General features: G+C 45.5%; 1 protein-coding gene across 2 annotated transcripts in view; it reads left to right on the forward strand.

The window, feature by feature from the left end:
- The window catches only part of WDR45B (WD repeat domain 45B), a 1,288,431-nt gene that overhangs the window by 646,641 nt on the left and 625,360 nt on the right, over nt 1–16,430 (forward strand). The gene's annotated exons all lie outside the window — the stretch shown is intronic.

Consider the following 16,430-nt stretch of genomic DNA (forward strand, 5'->3'; position numbering starts at 1 on the left):
TTTTGAATAATGTAAAGAAACATTATATAGAGAATAATGTAGAGAAACATGATGATCAATGAAGTTGTAGCATTTTGATGGAGTTTTTCTAAGCTGTCCTAAATATTTCCCACTGTGGTCTCTGAAGTAGACATTTGTCCTTGTGAGCAGGCTTTTTTTCTTCCCTGCTGGCTCAGAAGGAGCCCTTCTGTACTGCTGTCAACCCTGGTTCTAAAGTAAATCCCAGAAGCGGGATGGCTGACCTGTAATAATTGCCTCAAACGGCCATAGCCCATCTGTTCTTTCATGTAAAAACCAATGTTAGCGATCAGTGGAACAACTGCTAACACACCAAACAAAATCTACTAAGACACTGAAAAACCTCTGTGTCTTGGGAAAAACCACACAACTGCTCCAATCGGACCAACAGCAACAACAAAATGATACATTTGCAAAACGTTGGAATAACTCTAACAGTAAAAATAAATCCAAAATAGTTGTAGATAAAAACGTTTAATAAGTCCAAAAACTCCAAAATAGGTTGGTTAAGCGCTTTCACTTGTACTATAACAAGCTTCATCAGGTTCTGTTGCTGTTGGTCCGATAGGAGCAGTTGTGTGGTTTTTCCCAAGACACAGAGGTTTTCAGCGTCTTAGTGGATTTTGTTTGGTGGTGTTTCATGTGGGTGAGTGACTAACCTCTACCTGTGATAGAGGGAAGCTTTTAATCAAGTTGGAAAGCAGCAAGCTACGGCTAGAAATGCATATTCATTCACATAATGTCCTTGCACAGTGCAGGAAGGAAGAAAATTACCTTCTGAGATTAGCCCGTAAAGGGCTCATAACACAAATTTAAGTATGTGAAGTTACAAGCAAATGAAACAAAATTAAAAACATTGCAAAAATATTTTTACAAGAAACAAGCCCTCCCCCCCATACACAGACCTTCACACCCCATTACTTCATTTTCACTCCGGGGTCACTGCATCTTAGAGAGGCAGTAAAAACCTCTCTCACACTTTCAAATTCATTGTTTTAGTTTGTTGGTTGGGATATTTTGCAGACACCCTAATGGTTATGGACATCAGCTGGGTACCACAACCCTGTGTTTCTAAAGGTTAGCCAAACATTCCAGTTATGCTGTACTGATGATGCCATAACAAAGCTGAAGCATGCATATCCAAAGCTAGTGGGGTTTAGCTTTATTGGCCTGAATTTGTCCATAAATAGACTTAAAAAGAAAAGAAATGTGAAGATTCAGAACTGCCATTCAGCTGAAACACCTGATACCCTTAAAGGGTCATTTGCATGTATCCCATGTTGCCTTTAATATTATAACTGACAAACCAAGAGAAGTCAAGGAAAAAATTACTAGATCTGTCTCCTGCTCCAGAAGCAGACACTGAAGATTCCTCAGTAGTCAGATCAATCAGCCTCTTGGATTTGTTCGCCTAATGATCGGCCCCAGTTCTCACCAGAACTGGTGAGTCCTAGGCTACATTCACCAATTTTACAAGACAGGAGACCTTCTGGACCTTCATCTTTTAGCTTCGCCCATCCGGGCCTACAGGCGTCTCTCAGAACAGGATGTCAACTTGGTGATAAGTTTTTTGAAAGCTCAGATTCAGCTTAGAGTTCTTTTGGTATCCTATCATCACCTTTTGAATGTGCTGAGCATGGTGCCAGTTACACCTCCATTACAAATTCTGAGCAACCTTCAGATCCAGTTGCTTCAGTGCTAATCTATCCTGAGGTAACTGGGACAGGACCGATAGCATTCTCTACTTCAACCCTGACTGGATCTCTTCCTCTGTCAGCCCCGATGCATTTAGAACTGACAGAGTCTCAAGGCTGAGTCTTCTGTGCTGTGGAGTAGGAGGAGGTTTCAATAGAGAGATTCTCAGAGCTGTCCTTATCTCTCAGAGCCTTGCTCCTTGATAGCTCGACAGTCAGATCTGCTTCAAAGTCAAGACCTTTCGGTTTTGAGGGGTCCATTCCAAGCTTAAAGCCAAGGAGTTCCTGAGAACTGATAGCTTCGGCTTTTTAGAGAGTTCTTTTGACTCCAAGGGATAAGCTGCCTTCACCCAGACTAGTACCACCCTAGCTCCATGCCGAAATTGCATCTCTCCATCGTCACTTTGTTAGACAAGGACATGCAGAATTTTGTGCAATAAGCTCCCTGTCTGATTTGGAGCCCTCTGATCTTCCCATACAGCAGGTCCACTTCCAACAGACGTGTAAGTGGAAATGCATTGATTCATCTTCAGAGTCTATCACTGATGACACAAACTTTGATGGAGAAGCATTCCCAGATCCCCAGTTGAAGGTGTCACCTTCTGTGAAATTCTAGAATTGATGAAACAGAAGGTGGGATGGTCCACCATCATTCCTTCTCCAGAATGGTATGTGTTCCTGGCGGCTTTTGGTTCTTTCCCATCAACATCCTGGATGCTACCCCCTGTTGACCTCTTAGTGGACCTAATGGCAAAACAGGCATGGAGGAACCCAAACATGGTGGTTAGCAGTACCTGAAAAACTTGATAAAATCTTTTCTGCATCTTTTGATGGAATGCGCACTGGACCAAGGGGCCACCTGTACATGCAGTGGTGGTAGCTGCAGTGACCAAAAAAGAGGTCTCAGAAGAGAACACCTCAGTCCACCCCACCCCCCCAACAGAGAGTCCAGGGCATCGGATCATTTTTGGGCACTGAACTATCTAGCGCTTTTCAAGTGATTCCAGAGAGATTTGATTAAGGAGATTTCCAAATCTCTTGTGCCTGCTAATATTCAGAAAACTGTGGAGTATCTGCTATCGATCCTACGATCATTGTCTAACATGGCTATGTGGCCAGTTTCCGATGAGGACAGTGATGCAGCGAAAGCAGCAGGCACTGGCATTAGTCTGTCAGCATGCTTAGATATGTTTGTTTTTTTTTTTTTTTTTTTTTGGAAAGTTTCAAGACATCCTTCATTAAAGCCTCTTTTGATGGGTCCACCTTCAGACAAAAGGTGAGACAGACTTTAACTAGAAGTCAGCAAGATGGTAAGACCCTCTCTGCTGTAGGCATTTGATTTTCCATTCCTCAAAGATCCTTCTCCAGGGATCAGAGGTCTGGAAAAAAGATGTGGTTTGGGAAGTCACAAGGATCCTACCAACACTCATCTGGTGATAGGCCTCCCCGTGGAGAAGGGGTGGTCATCAAAATGGATGTCACCCAAGGGGAAAGAAGATGGCCACAGAATCAGGGTTTTACAGGGCCCTTTTCTGAGAATCCGCAACTAAGAGGTTGCCCATCTGCCGCACTCTGGAGGCAGACGGGAGGGGGGGTGTTTGTCCTTGGACCCTTCAGCTGGCAAGCCATAACAGCAGGCTCCTGTATACTAGACATAATTTCCAGAGGTTAAATAGTTCCATTTTCCCTTCTTCCAAAATAAAGACTATTAGATCCGGATGTTCCACCCAGTAAGCGGGAACTAGCAGTAACAGAAATTCAAAGCTACTACGAGAGTTTCATCCAACTCGTCCCTAAAGACCAACAAGGATCCAGAGTGATGTTCTTCGTGTTTCACTGTTGCAGTCATCACATTTGGTTTATCCCTACCAGGTTAGCCCTTGGCCGGCCTGAATACCAGAGGCTTAGTATTTCTGCGTCGGTTGCTGTCACTTCAGGACTGATGTCAGGTCATCAGTAGTGTAAAGTAAGGCAGCCGACGCCATTACATCAGTCTTTCTTGCTGTGGAGCCCAAAGCAGAAGCAGTTCACACAAGTGCCAGTTGGCCGCAACCTGAGTTTCGTCTACTGAATTGAAGCTGGAGTCTTCTAAAGCTGAGTACCCCATTGGGATCCTTTTTTCTTGCACTAACCAATGTCAGAAAAAGTTAGCAGTTGTCTCGCCTGTGGAAAGCAAATACCACACCGAGACTTTCATTCTTACTGCGTCACTTGCTTAGGCCCAGACCACGACGTCTCCCGCTTTCGCTTCTGTGCTTTGTTCAACGCCAGAACTATCCGTCTTCGGGCCCTTATTGTAGCTAGATATTTTCGCTTGAGTACTCTAACTCCGATTTGGCTTTGGTAAGCCATCCGACAGCAGATCTTCCAAAAAAATATAAAGCTAAAGACAGACCACACAGGTCCAAACCCAACGACGACGCTCCCGTTAAGCTAGTCATCCGTTCTTCAGTCCTCAGTGAGGTGCTTTTACAGCCCCTGATGCCCACTTCTGTGGATTTGCAGACTGCTACCGAGAACCTTTCAGAGTCTGGTATGCCGCAAGACTCTTCTTCGAGTAAGGATCCTGCAGTCATCTCTACCTTGGATGGGTCTGGAGCCGCTGAGCAGGCACCGGCTTCCGAGGAAGTCCTTTGCACTACAGATTCTTGACACAAACCAACGTCTTCTTTTGTGACAACTTTTCTTTCGATAACAACAGAGTTTCTTAGGCCCAGGGTATGAACCACACCCAAGAAACCGATGACCCAATTTCAGGCACCTGCTTCCTTGCCTCCGTCTCAAATGCTTAAAATGGCGGAAGACCTCATCATGCTGATCAGGGGGAAAAGAGATCTGTCCCCTGTAGTTTTGTCTGAACAAGAGTTAAAAAAAAATTTCCTTTGGGGAGACTCTTCATACCTTAAGGGAGCATTTCCAATGGGAGAGTCAGGGCTACCCTCAGTCTAAAAAGCGACTCATGGAATTCTTAGATCTTCCACAGCACAGACCCTTGGCCATCTCCCCAGTCCTTGATGTTGTGGAGGATGTTTTCCTGGAATCAAGTTTGACTCCTGACACCCTCCCTCCTACATCCAGAAAACCACACCGGTACTACAGAGTCCCTGACTCGTACAAATTTTTTTTTAAAAATCCTACTGCTGACCCTGAGGTGATTTCTCAAGGGCCTAAAGGAATTAAACCAACCTCTGCTAAGAATCCCACCCCCTCATATAGGGATTCCCGAGCACTAGACAGATGGGGTAAAAAAGTATATACCTCAGCTACTCTTGCTGTCTGAGCACTAAATTCTCAGTTCCATATGCTAAAATTTCAGCAACATACCCTGGAACTCCTCAAACAAAAAATGTCTTCCTTTCCTGCTTGTGCAGAATCTAAACAATTACAAGAGTTAATGCATTCTGCAAGTCAAGTAACTAAACACAACTTGCACTGCGGTTTTGATGCCCTAGAAGCTTCTTGTAGGGCAACAGTCACTAGCTCTGTCCTTAGAAGGCATACATGGCTTAAGGAACAGCCATTGTCAGACCATGTCAAAGCTAAATTGTTGGATGCCCCCTTGCACAAAGACAACTTATTTGGCACCAAGGCAGAAGCGGTCTTTAAAAAGATGGAAGAAAAAGCAAAATCTATGCAGACAGTTAAGGATTTCTTACAGGTCCAGCCACCCAGGTTCAGCAGGCGTTGTCCCACCAAGCACTGGTCCTTTCCTGCTCCCACCAGGCCAGTTCAGCCAAGACTCCGGGGAACCAGAACCCCCCCCCCCCCCCAGACAGCAGCCAGAGGGAATGCAGAGATCTAAGCAGTGGACTACCTCCACTTCAAGACCAGGGAATTCTAAGCCACCCCCTTATGGTAAGAACTCACAATGACTCAACCCCCCGCCCACTTTCACTTACCACTAGGAGGAAAACTCTCTTTTCACGCAAGCACCTGGGCCACCATTACCAATGACCGCTGGGTCCTCAACATAGTGTCCCAGGGATACAAATTTTCTTTCCACACCCTTCCAACTCCAAAAGGGTTCCCAGATCTACCTCCAAACCAGTGGGCAGAGGCACAAAAGCAAGTCCTTTCCCTGCTCTCTATGAGGGCATTAGAGCACGTTTCTGCAAAACACAAGGGCCAAGGTTTCTACTCCAGACTTTTTCTGGTACCCAGAAAAGAGGGCACCTGGCACCCCATCCTCAATCTATCCATTGTAAATGCCTTCCTGGTGATCCCAAAATTCAAAATGCTCACCCTCCAGCAGCTGCTACCCATGCTCTCCAAGGATGCTTGGCTAGCCACCCTAGACCTAAAAGAGGCCTACCTCCACATTCCTATCAAGGAATCATGCAGGAAATATCTCCATTTCAGGGTAGAATCTCAACACTTTGAGTTCTCTGCGCTTCCCTTTGGATTATCTACTGCTCCCACATTTTTCACAAAATGTCTGGCTCCGGCCATTGCCTTTTGCAGACAAAGGAATATCCAGATTTCCCCATACTTAGACTGCCTAATTCAGGCAGACAGCCAGGAAAAGCTGCTCAAGCAAGTGGACTTTGTAAAGATCCTCCTAAACCTCCGTAGGGTACACAGTCAACGAAAAGAAATCCAAACAGGTACCCACCCAAAGGATTATATTCCTGGGATCAAGCCTGAACACACCATCCTAGATGGCATTCCTTACACCAGAAAAGCAAATTTTCCTGACAGTCTACTTCTCTCAACTAGCCACCCAGACCCCAGCTATCTGCAAGGAAAATCCTGCAAGCTCTGGAGTTCATGGCATCTTGCATTCTACTCATTCCATATGCCAGACTGCATACGAGTCAACTTCAGAGGTACCTAAAAAACCTTTGGTGTCAATCTCAAGACCTGGAGACTATTATACCTATAATACCTCTGCCATGTAACTCCATCTGTCAGCACAATTCCTACCAGGTTCTCTCAACTCTCTGGCAGACCACTTAAGCAGAAGTCTTCTGGACCCACAAGAGTGGCAGCTCAACTGAAGAACCTTCACCCTAATAACTCAGAAATGGGGCACCCCGAAGGTTGACCTCTTTGCCTCCCACACCAACCATCAGCTCAGCAAGTTCTGCACCAGGGAGCATCACTGCATGGCTTGGAAAGTGAGTGCCTTGTCCTTCCCCTGGGTCAGTATGTCGGTCTGTGCCTTTCCTCCATTACCTCTTATCCCCAGGGTACTGCTCAAAATAAAGGAGGAAAAACCAAGGACAATTCGTATAGCTCCAGACTGGCCTCGCCAGCACTGGTACCCCTTTCTGCGCAGCCTGTCCCCCACTGCCACCATGGCATCTTCCTCAGATTCCAAACCTCCTGACCCAGAGGGAAGTGGAATTCATGCATCCCCAATTGCAGATGCTCAAGTTTGTCAACTTGGATTATTCCCTAACCCCTGATAAATCTGCCAACCTCAGTAAATGGGTTCTAGATGTTATACACAAGGTCAGACACCCAAGCACTAGAAAGTCTTACGCTGATAAATGGAAAAGGTTCTGTACCTGGATTCTGGCTAAGGTAGCCAATGTGGCAGAGCCCCTCCCTCCCTCCCTCTCATCCTGAATTACTTAGCTGACCTGCTACACAATGGCCTGTCTTTTTCCTCTATTAAAATTCATGCCCCAACTATCTCTACTCAGTTTCCCACTGAGCAGCCCCTTTTCTCTCACTTTTTGATCAAACAGTTCCTAAGAGGGGGCTAGCAACATGAGGCCACCCAGAAGAGAACCAACCCCAGCTTCGGAGCTTAACTTTGTGTTGGAAAAGCTCACCCTACCCCTCTTCAAACCAGTCTGTTCGGCAAAGCTAAAATTTCTCTTCTGGAAGACAGCTTTCCTTCTGGCCATCACTTCAGCCAGAAGGGTCTCCGAGCTGCAAGTACTCATGGCTGTGGAACCCTTCATTATCTTCCATGCTGACAGGGTATCTCTCAGGACTAACCCATCCTTCATGCCCAAGGTGGTGTCCACTGTGGCTCTCAACCAGTCCATTCATTTGCCCACCTTTTTTCCTAACCCACAGAACAAGGGGGAAAGGATCCTGCACTCTCTAGATGTGCACAGACGGCTCAGATTCTAGCTAGACAGGACTAAATCCATCAGAAAGTCTGATCAATTGCTGGTTAGCTTTGCTGCGGGGGCAGAGGGCAAAGCCATCTCCAAACAAACCATTTCCAAATGGATAGCACACTGCATCCATTTCTTCTACAAACAACACGGAAAGTCTCCCCCCCCCAAGGGGGTTAGGATTCACTCCACCAGAGCAGCCTCTACCTCTGCAGCTTTCCTCTGAGGAATCCCCACCAGGGACATCCTGGAGGCTGCCACCTGTACGTCTGTTCACACCTTTACCAAACATTACCATCTGCCTATCTTCTCCAAATCCACGGCAGGGTTTGCCTCTGCACTCTTGCAGGGCATCCTAACCAGCCCCTAGTTTCCTTGACTGCCTCCACCCATTGCCTCAGCTTTGGGAATCAACCCAAATGTGATGACTGCAACAGTGAAACACGAAGAACATAGTACAGTTGTGTACACGTACCATAAATGTAGATGTTCGAGTGTATTCACTATTGCAGTCCTGGTTTCCCTCCCTCTGTCCCCCTCTTCTTTCTTCTCTTTCCTTACAAGGGACATATTGGTATTTACTTTCTACTGGTGGGGTTCTTCCACCAGAACCTGGTTTCCTCTTGGGCCTCCTTACAGGTTAGGGCAAGAAAAACTGATGTAATGGCGTCGGCTGCTTTACTTTATACTAGTGACGACCCAACGTCAGTCCTGAAGTGATAGCAACCGACGCAGAAATACTAAGCCACTGGTGTTCGGTCTGGCCGAGGGCTATCCTGGCAGGGATAACCCAAATGTAATGACTGCAACAGTGAATACACTTGAACATCTACATTTATGGCAAGTGTACACAACTGTATTTTCTCAAGGTTCTTTTTACTTCTAAAGAAGACAAGGGACCTCAGACCCATTTTCGACCTGAGATGTCCAAACCAGTTCGTGAGACAGACAAAATTCTGAATGGTCACAATCCAGTCATATTTGCCTGTGTTGAGGAAGGACACTTGGATGTGTGCTTATTAGATCTCAAGGAAGCATACTATCGCAGAGATAGTGAAACGTTTGAGGAGATTTCTCCATTTCTGTTTGGGAGCCAGTCATTATCAGTTCAGAGCTCTGCCATTTGGTCTCACCACAGGCCCCAGGGCTTTCACAAAGGTAATGGCAGTAGTAGCACCATGACTCCATCTGCTGGGGATCCAGGTCTTCCCATATCTCGATGATTGGCTGCTAACAGCTGCCTCGAGTCTAACTTGTCAGTACAGAGACCTCTTGCTCCGTTTACTTCAGAGGATCACTGTCAGTTGGGAAGAGTCAATTCACCGCTACTCAAAACTAAAGTTCATTGGATGCCACTTAAATACAGTCTCTTGTATAGTTAGCCTATCCCCTCACAGAGCACTTTCCATCTGAATGAGAGCTTCATCTCTACTAAGGCATCTTTCTCCTCTAGCAAGATTAATACTTTGGATGCTAGGCCTATTGGCATCCAGTATACTTCTGGTACCCTTATCAAGATTTCACATGAGAATCCGTCAGTGGACAATAGCTGTACAATGGACTCAGAATCGTCATCCTTCCCATGTAAAGGTAAGGTTCACTCAAGTTTACAGAAATTATGTATTGTAGTGGAATAACATCCCCTTCTGTCACAGAAGGTCTCCCCTTTGTGAGAGGACCCTCTGGCAGCGGCGGTGAGGTGATGACCATGGACTCTACCCTCTTAGGGTGGGGTGGGGGGCATTTTGAGGGGAAAAACTGTCCAAGACTCCTGGTTGCAAACAGAGGTGAAACGTCACATCAACATATAGGATGTAAGAACAGTCTTAGCATTGCAGGCCCTTAAGGATACTCCCCCCACAGGTGTGATAGCCATTCAAACAGACAGCATGTCAGTAGTATGGTACGTAAACCAGCAAGGGGGAAGGACATGCTCTTAACCCATTATGTCAGGAGGCCATGAGGGTATGGCAGTGGGCGAAGTCTTCACATTGCTTTCCAATAGCAATGCATATCCCAGGGAATTCCAGTGTACTAGTGGACAGACTGAGCATATCTATTCTGATGCCTCATGAGTGGTCCCTAAACTCAGTAGTAGCGGCAGAAAATGTTCATCGTGTTTCACTGTTGCAGTCATTACACTTGGGTTATCCTGCTGGCAGGCGACCCGCAGTCGGCCCGAGTTCCAAAGTCTTGGTCTGGCGTCAGTTGCTGTCGCTTCTTCCCTGACATCAGTGTGGCAGGGGTATAAAAGCTGCAACCAGCGCCGTTTTATCCAGTCTTTCTTGCCGCGTGGTGCCCGAAGCAAAAGCAGTTCGCAAGTGCCAGTCGGCCGACTCCTGAGATTTTCAAAATTGAGTTTCAGAACCGAAGTCTTCAATAAAGCTAAGTACCCCATTGGGGAAACTTTTTCTTGCTCCAGACCAATGTCAGTAAAAGTTAATAATTGTATTTCTTGTGGGAAGCAAATACCTCATAAGGACTTTCACTCACTGTATTCCTTGCCTAGACCCTGACCACGATGTTACTAGTTGTCTGTTTTGTGCTAGATTCAATAAATGCACTATTAAACGTCTGTTTGATTTTGCTTTACATTATTTTGGCCGAAGGTTTAATTACATAATGCCATCGGAACAACCGACGACCTGAACTTATAAAAAACGCAAAGACAAAGAAAAGGACAGGCATCCAAGGTCCAAAACCGACGAAGAAGCCTCTTCTACGCCAGTCGCCGGTTCTCAGTGAGGCGCTTTCGCAGCCCCTGACACCCGCTACCTCAGAGCCACAGGCCATAACCGACAGCCACGTGGAGACACCGAGGCCTGTGGAAACTCAAGGTATTGGACCTACGGAATCTGTACCCTCAGATGGGTCCAGAGCCGCTGAGCAGGCATCGGCTTCTGAGCGTGTTTTCAGACCTTCACAGATTACAATTAAGCCCACTACAGCAGCAAAGGCAAAGTCAAAAACACCATTAAAGACAAGGAAACAAGTACAGCATTCTCCAGAACAGTCATCCATGCCAAAGAAACAGATGCTTAAAATGGCCGAAGACCTAATTACTTTAATCAGGGGTTCCCAATCCCCCTCCTGACAAAAGGCCTAGGCAAGACACTGATTATGATTCCTCTGACCAGGTTTCTATTTCCTCTGATTCCTCTTCTGATCAGGGATATTCTCTCCCTCCCTATGAGGACTCTGATGCAGAAGAGTCCATACCTTCAGCCTCTCCACCTGAGGATTATTCTTTTGGGGAAACTCTGCACACCATGAGGGAGCATTTCCATTGGGAGAGCCAAGATTATTCAGAATCCAAGAAAAGGCTCAGAGACTTCCTATTATTGCCTCAGCACAGGCCCCTGGCTATCCCCCCTGTGCTTGATATTGTGGATGATGTTTTTTCTGAATCCAGCATGTCTCCTGATTCTTTACCCCCTGCACCAGTCAAGCCAGACAGGTATTACAGGGTCCCTGACTCTCATAAATTTCTTTACAAAAACCCCGCTGCAGACCCAGAAACAATTTCTCAGGGTACAAAAGGGGTTAAGGCTTCCACTGCTAAAAATCCTGTACCCTCGGATAGGGATTCCAGAGCTCTGGAAAGATGGGGGGAAAAAGTTTACACTTCTGCTACTTTAGCTGTAAGAGCTTTAAACTGTCAGTTTCACATGCTTAAATATCAACAGTACCTCATGTCATTGTTAAAGCAGAAAATGGTTTCAAATACAGAAAGTCCTGACAGTAAGGAAATGCAGGATTTATTGCATGCCGTTGAACAAGTGGGAAGGCATACTCTGCAATGTGATTTTGATTCATTAGATGCTTCTTGTAGAGCCGCAGTTACAGGCTCTGTCATTTGAAGGCGTGTTTGGTTGAAAGAACAAAGTTTACCTGACCATGTTAAAGTAAAATTATTGGATGCTCCATTACAGCATGATACTTTGTTTGGTGTTAAAGCTGAAGAGGTGTTAAAGAAAATGGAGGATAAAGCAAAGTCAATGCAGACAGTGAAAGATTTCTTACAGGTTCAACCACCTAGATTTAGTAGAAACTGGCCTTCAAAAAATGGGTCCTTTCCAGTGTCAGACAGGCCACAAAGAGGCAGATATGATGCCCAAGAGGTAGACCTCAGCCCCAAGGCTCCTACAGACCTAAACAATGGGGTGCTTCAGCCCCCAAAGGAGGGGAAGACAAATCACAACCTTATAGGAAACTGTCCCAATGACTTCCCTCTGCAAATGCCAAGCACTTACCTTTTGACAGCACCTCTAGGGGGAAAGCTAGCACTTTTCTCAAGAAATTGGCACATGATCACCCAGGACAAATGGGTGCTGAATATTGTTTCTCAGGGTTACAGGTCCCACTTCCACACGCTTCCAAAACCAAAAGGTATGCCAGACCTGCCACAAAACCAATGGGCAGAGGCACAAAAACAGATTGCTGCTCTTATGGACATGGGAGCAATTCAAAAAGTTCCACAGCAAGAACAGGGACAAGGATTTTACTCGAGACTTTTCTTAGTACCCAGGAAGGACAAAGCGTGGAGACGAATACTGGACCTGTCAATCCTGAATACTGGACCTGTCAATCCTAAATACTTTCCTGGATGTTCCAAAATTCAAAATGTTAACACTACAGCAACTTCTGCCCATGCTGGGCAAGAAGGCTTGGCTAGTTACTTTGGACCTCAAGGAGGCATACCTGCATGTTCCAATCAGACAATCTTGCAAAAGATACCTCAGATTCATAGCAGGCTCAATGCATTACCAATTCTCTGCACTGCCCTTTGGCTTATCTACTGCGCCCAGGGTCTTCACAAAATGTCTGGCACCAGTAATTGCATTTTGCAGACAAAAAGGAATTCAAATATATCCCTACTTGGACGACTGCCTTATTCAAGCAGAGAACATGGACATTCTTCTAAAGCATCTGGAGTTTGCAAAAAGATTACTAATTTGTCTAGGGTACACAGTAAACAAAAAGAAATCAAAACTAGTGCCCTCTCAAGAGATAATATTCCTGGGTGCAAGCTTAAATACAACTGCCCAGATGATTTATCTGATGCCAGACAAGCAAAGGCAACTGACTCATTACTTTCAAATGATGGCAACAAAAACCCAGCTCCCTGCAAGAAAAATTCTGCAGGCCCTGGGCTTCATGGCATCCTGCATTCTACTAATTCCATATGCAAAACTACATATGAGGAAACTACAATGGTATCTAAAAAGTGTTTGGACTCAGCATTGTCACAGCCTGGAGACCATCATAACTTTAATTCCCTGCCTACAACAGGAGTTTCGATGGTGGTCCCAGGCCTGTCACCACAACAAGGGACAGCCTTTCACCTTGCCCACAGCCCCAGGCAGACAATAACAACGGATGCATTGGATTATGCCTGGGGGGCACATATGGCAGAAAAATGTATTCAGGGCACGTGGGCCAAGGAACAAATGCATCTTCACATCAATCAAAAAAAGATGCTAGCTGTACAGAATGCCCTGACAGCTTTCAAAGACCTAATACATCCAGGGCAACTATTAATAAAGATGGGACAATACCACAGTTCCGTGGTACATAGACAAGCAAGGGGGCACACATTCCTACCCCCTATGCAGACAGGCCATGACTTTGTGGAACACAGCACTGACTTATCAAGTACATCTGCAGGCATAATTCCTGCCAGGAACAAAAAATACACTGGCAGACGAACTAAGCAGAAATCTCATGGATCCTCATGAATGGAAGCTAAATCCACAAGTGTTCAGCATGATAATGAGGAAATGGGGACGCCCAGACATAGATCTTTTTGCCTCCCCTCACAATTACCGAATACAGAAATTTTGCACAAGAACTTATCACTCTCAAGCATGGAAAGTGGATGCTGTATCATTCAGCTGGAAAGGCCTTACAAGTCTATGCCTTCCCTCCGATGCTTCTTCTCACCAAGGTACTACTAAAAGTCAGACAAGAAAGGCCAAAAATGATCCTGATTGCACCAGACTGGCCACGCCAGCACTGGTACCCAATCCTAAAGAGTTTGTCGCAAGGCCCAGCTTGGCTTCTACCTCAAATTCCTCATCTTCTGACACAACAAAACAATCAGATTCTGCACATCAACTCAGAACCTTAAACCTGGCAGCATGGCAGATAATGTAGCCACTCAGACTGCACCTCTCTCTAAAGCTGTTATGGATATCATTTTAGAAGCCAGGAGGCCCAGCACTAGGAAATCTTATGCAGAAAAATGGAAGAGATTCTGTGCTTGGAACCAGGCACAAGGACTCGAACCACTTGTCCCTAACATACCTCAGATTTTACAATACTTAACTGAGATGCTGGACAAAGGCTTATCTTTCTCATCTATTAAAATCCATGCCTCTGCCATTTCAGCTCACTACAGTACGGAACCTCCTATTTTTTCACATCCTGTACTACGACAGTACCTCAGAGGGGCAAAAAATATAAGACCCCCAAGGAGAGCACCAGTACCTACTTGGGACCTCAATTTTGTTTTAGAAAAGCTGACACTGCCTCCTTTTGAACCAGCCAACACAACTGATCTAAAATTCTTGTCATGGAAAACTGCTCTGCTCCTAGCAATAACTTCAGCAAGAAGAGTCTCAGAGTTACAGGCATTAATGGCTGTGGAACCTTTCCTCATTTTTCTTCCAGGCAGGGTTTCTCTTAGGACAAACCCAGCATTCATGCCAAAAGTTGTCTCCAATGTGGCCTTAAATCAAACCATTCATTTACCTACTTTTTACCCAAATCCCCAGAGTAAAGGGGAGAGACTTCTGCATGCTTTGGATATACACAGACAGCTGCGATTCTACTTGGACAAAACAAAAGCTTTCAGAAAAACTGAGCAACTGTTTGTAGCATATGCTGCAGGATCACAAGGAAAGCCTATTACAAAGCAGACAGTCTCGAAATGGATAGGACACTGCATCTGCTTCTGTTATGCACAACATGGCAAATTAGTGCCTAAGGGCATTAGGCCTCATTCTACCAGAGCAGCAGCCACTTCAGCAGCTTTCCTCAGAGGAGTACCAACCAAAGACATTTTAGAAGCTGCAACCTGGAGCTCAGTGCACACTTTCACCAAGCACTACCACTTACCTCTCTACTCTAAATCCAGAGCAGGCTTTGCCACTGCAGTTCTGCAGGGCTTGTTAGTGCCTCCAAATCCAATTTAGACCCAGCCACCCAACCTCAGCTTTGGGATTCTACCCAAGTGTAATGACTGCAACAGTGAAACACGAACATAGTACAGTTGTGTACCTACCATAAATGTAGATGTTTGAGTGTATTCACTGTTGCAGTCCAGGTTACCCACCCACCACCCCCCTTTTTCATTGCTGGGACTTTTCTGTACTTCTCATCTCTATACTACCTATGTGGTGTATTTGCTTGTAGATGAAGGAAATGTTTATAGTAATATATGCATGCTTATGGCATAATTTTATCTTTCCAGCCTTCCTATCTGGGGGCACCTGACATCTGGGGCAAGTAAAACTGAAGAAAATGGTGCCGGTTGCAACTTTTATACCCCTGGCGCACTGACGTCAGGGAAGAAGCGACAGCAACCGACGCTGGACCACGACTTTGGAACTCGGGCCGACTGTGGGTCGCCTGCCAGCAGGATAACCCAAGTGTAATGACTGCAACAGTGAATACACTCCAACATCTACATTTATGGTAGGTACACAACTGTACTTTTTCAGTCACAGGGGCAGCCTTATTGCAATATATTTGCATCTGATCTCAGCAGCAAATGTAACACACTGCTCTGATCCCTTCACAGGGATAATCACCGAGGGACACTCTTGTCCATCATTGACCCCAGGGACTCCTGTATGCTTTTCCTTCCCTTCCACTAATGAACAAATTCCTACAGAAAGCAAGGGTGTGCAAGGCCAGAGTAATCCTCATACCCTCCTTTTGGCCTCGACAAATGTGATTTCCCTTCCTATGGCCTCTACTACTTCATCGTTCCTGGATGCTGGACCATTTCCCAGATTTTCTGTCTCATCCTTCTGGCTTGCCTCCTTCAGATCAGAAGTCCATGAAACTAACCACATGGTTCCTCTAGTTTTGACAATAGCCATAGATGCTAGGCTATCCCCTTCAGTGGTTCATATTCCAAGAGCTTCACAAAAAGGTTTTACTACCAAAGTCTTCCATAGTAAATGGAAGAAATTTTCCATATGACCAAAGTTTAAAGGTATAGAGCTATTCTCATCTTTGGTTCTTATCATCATACAGTTCCTTTCAGAAGTGTTTCATCCTGGATCCAGCTATTCCTCCATCAAAGTACAGTTAGCGGCCATCTCCACTTTCCATATAGGCATCAACAGTTCCTCCACAGCCTCCCTTATAATTTTAAAAGCCTTCTTAAGGGGTACCTTCCTTCACAGACCAACCAATGGAGATCTGACGCCTCCTTGGGACGTTGCTGTTATGCTACAAACTTGGACACAACTGCCCTTTGATCCACCAGCAACATTAGATGCCAAATTTCTCTCTTTGACAACTCTTTTCTGGTAGCGATTACATCAGCCAAAACAATGTCAGAATTACAAGCCCTTTATGTTAAACTTCCCTGTCTTATCGTTCGTAAGAATAGGGTTTCCTTGAGACCTTA

Source organism: Protopterus annectens, chromosome 4.part0 (assembly GCF_019279795.1).
Source record: "Protopterus annectens isolate FY-2018-M chromosome 4.part0, PAN1.0, whole genome shotgun sequence".
Classification (NCBI taxonomy): Eukaryota; Metazoa; Chordata; order Ceratodontiformes; family Protopteridae; genus Protopterus; species Protopterus annectens.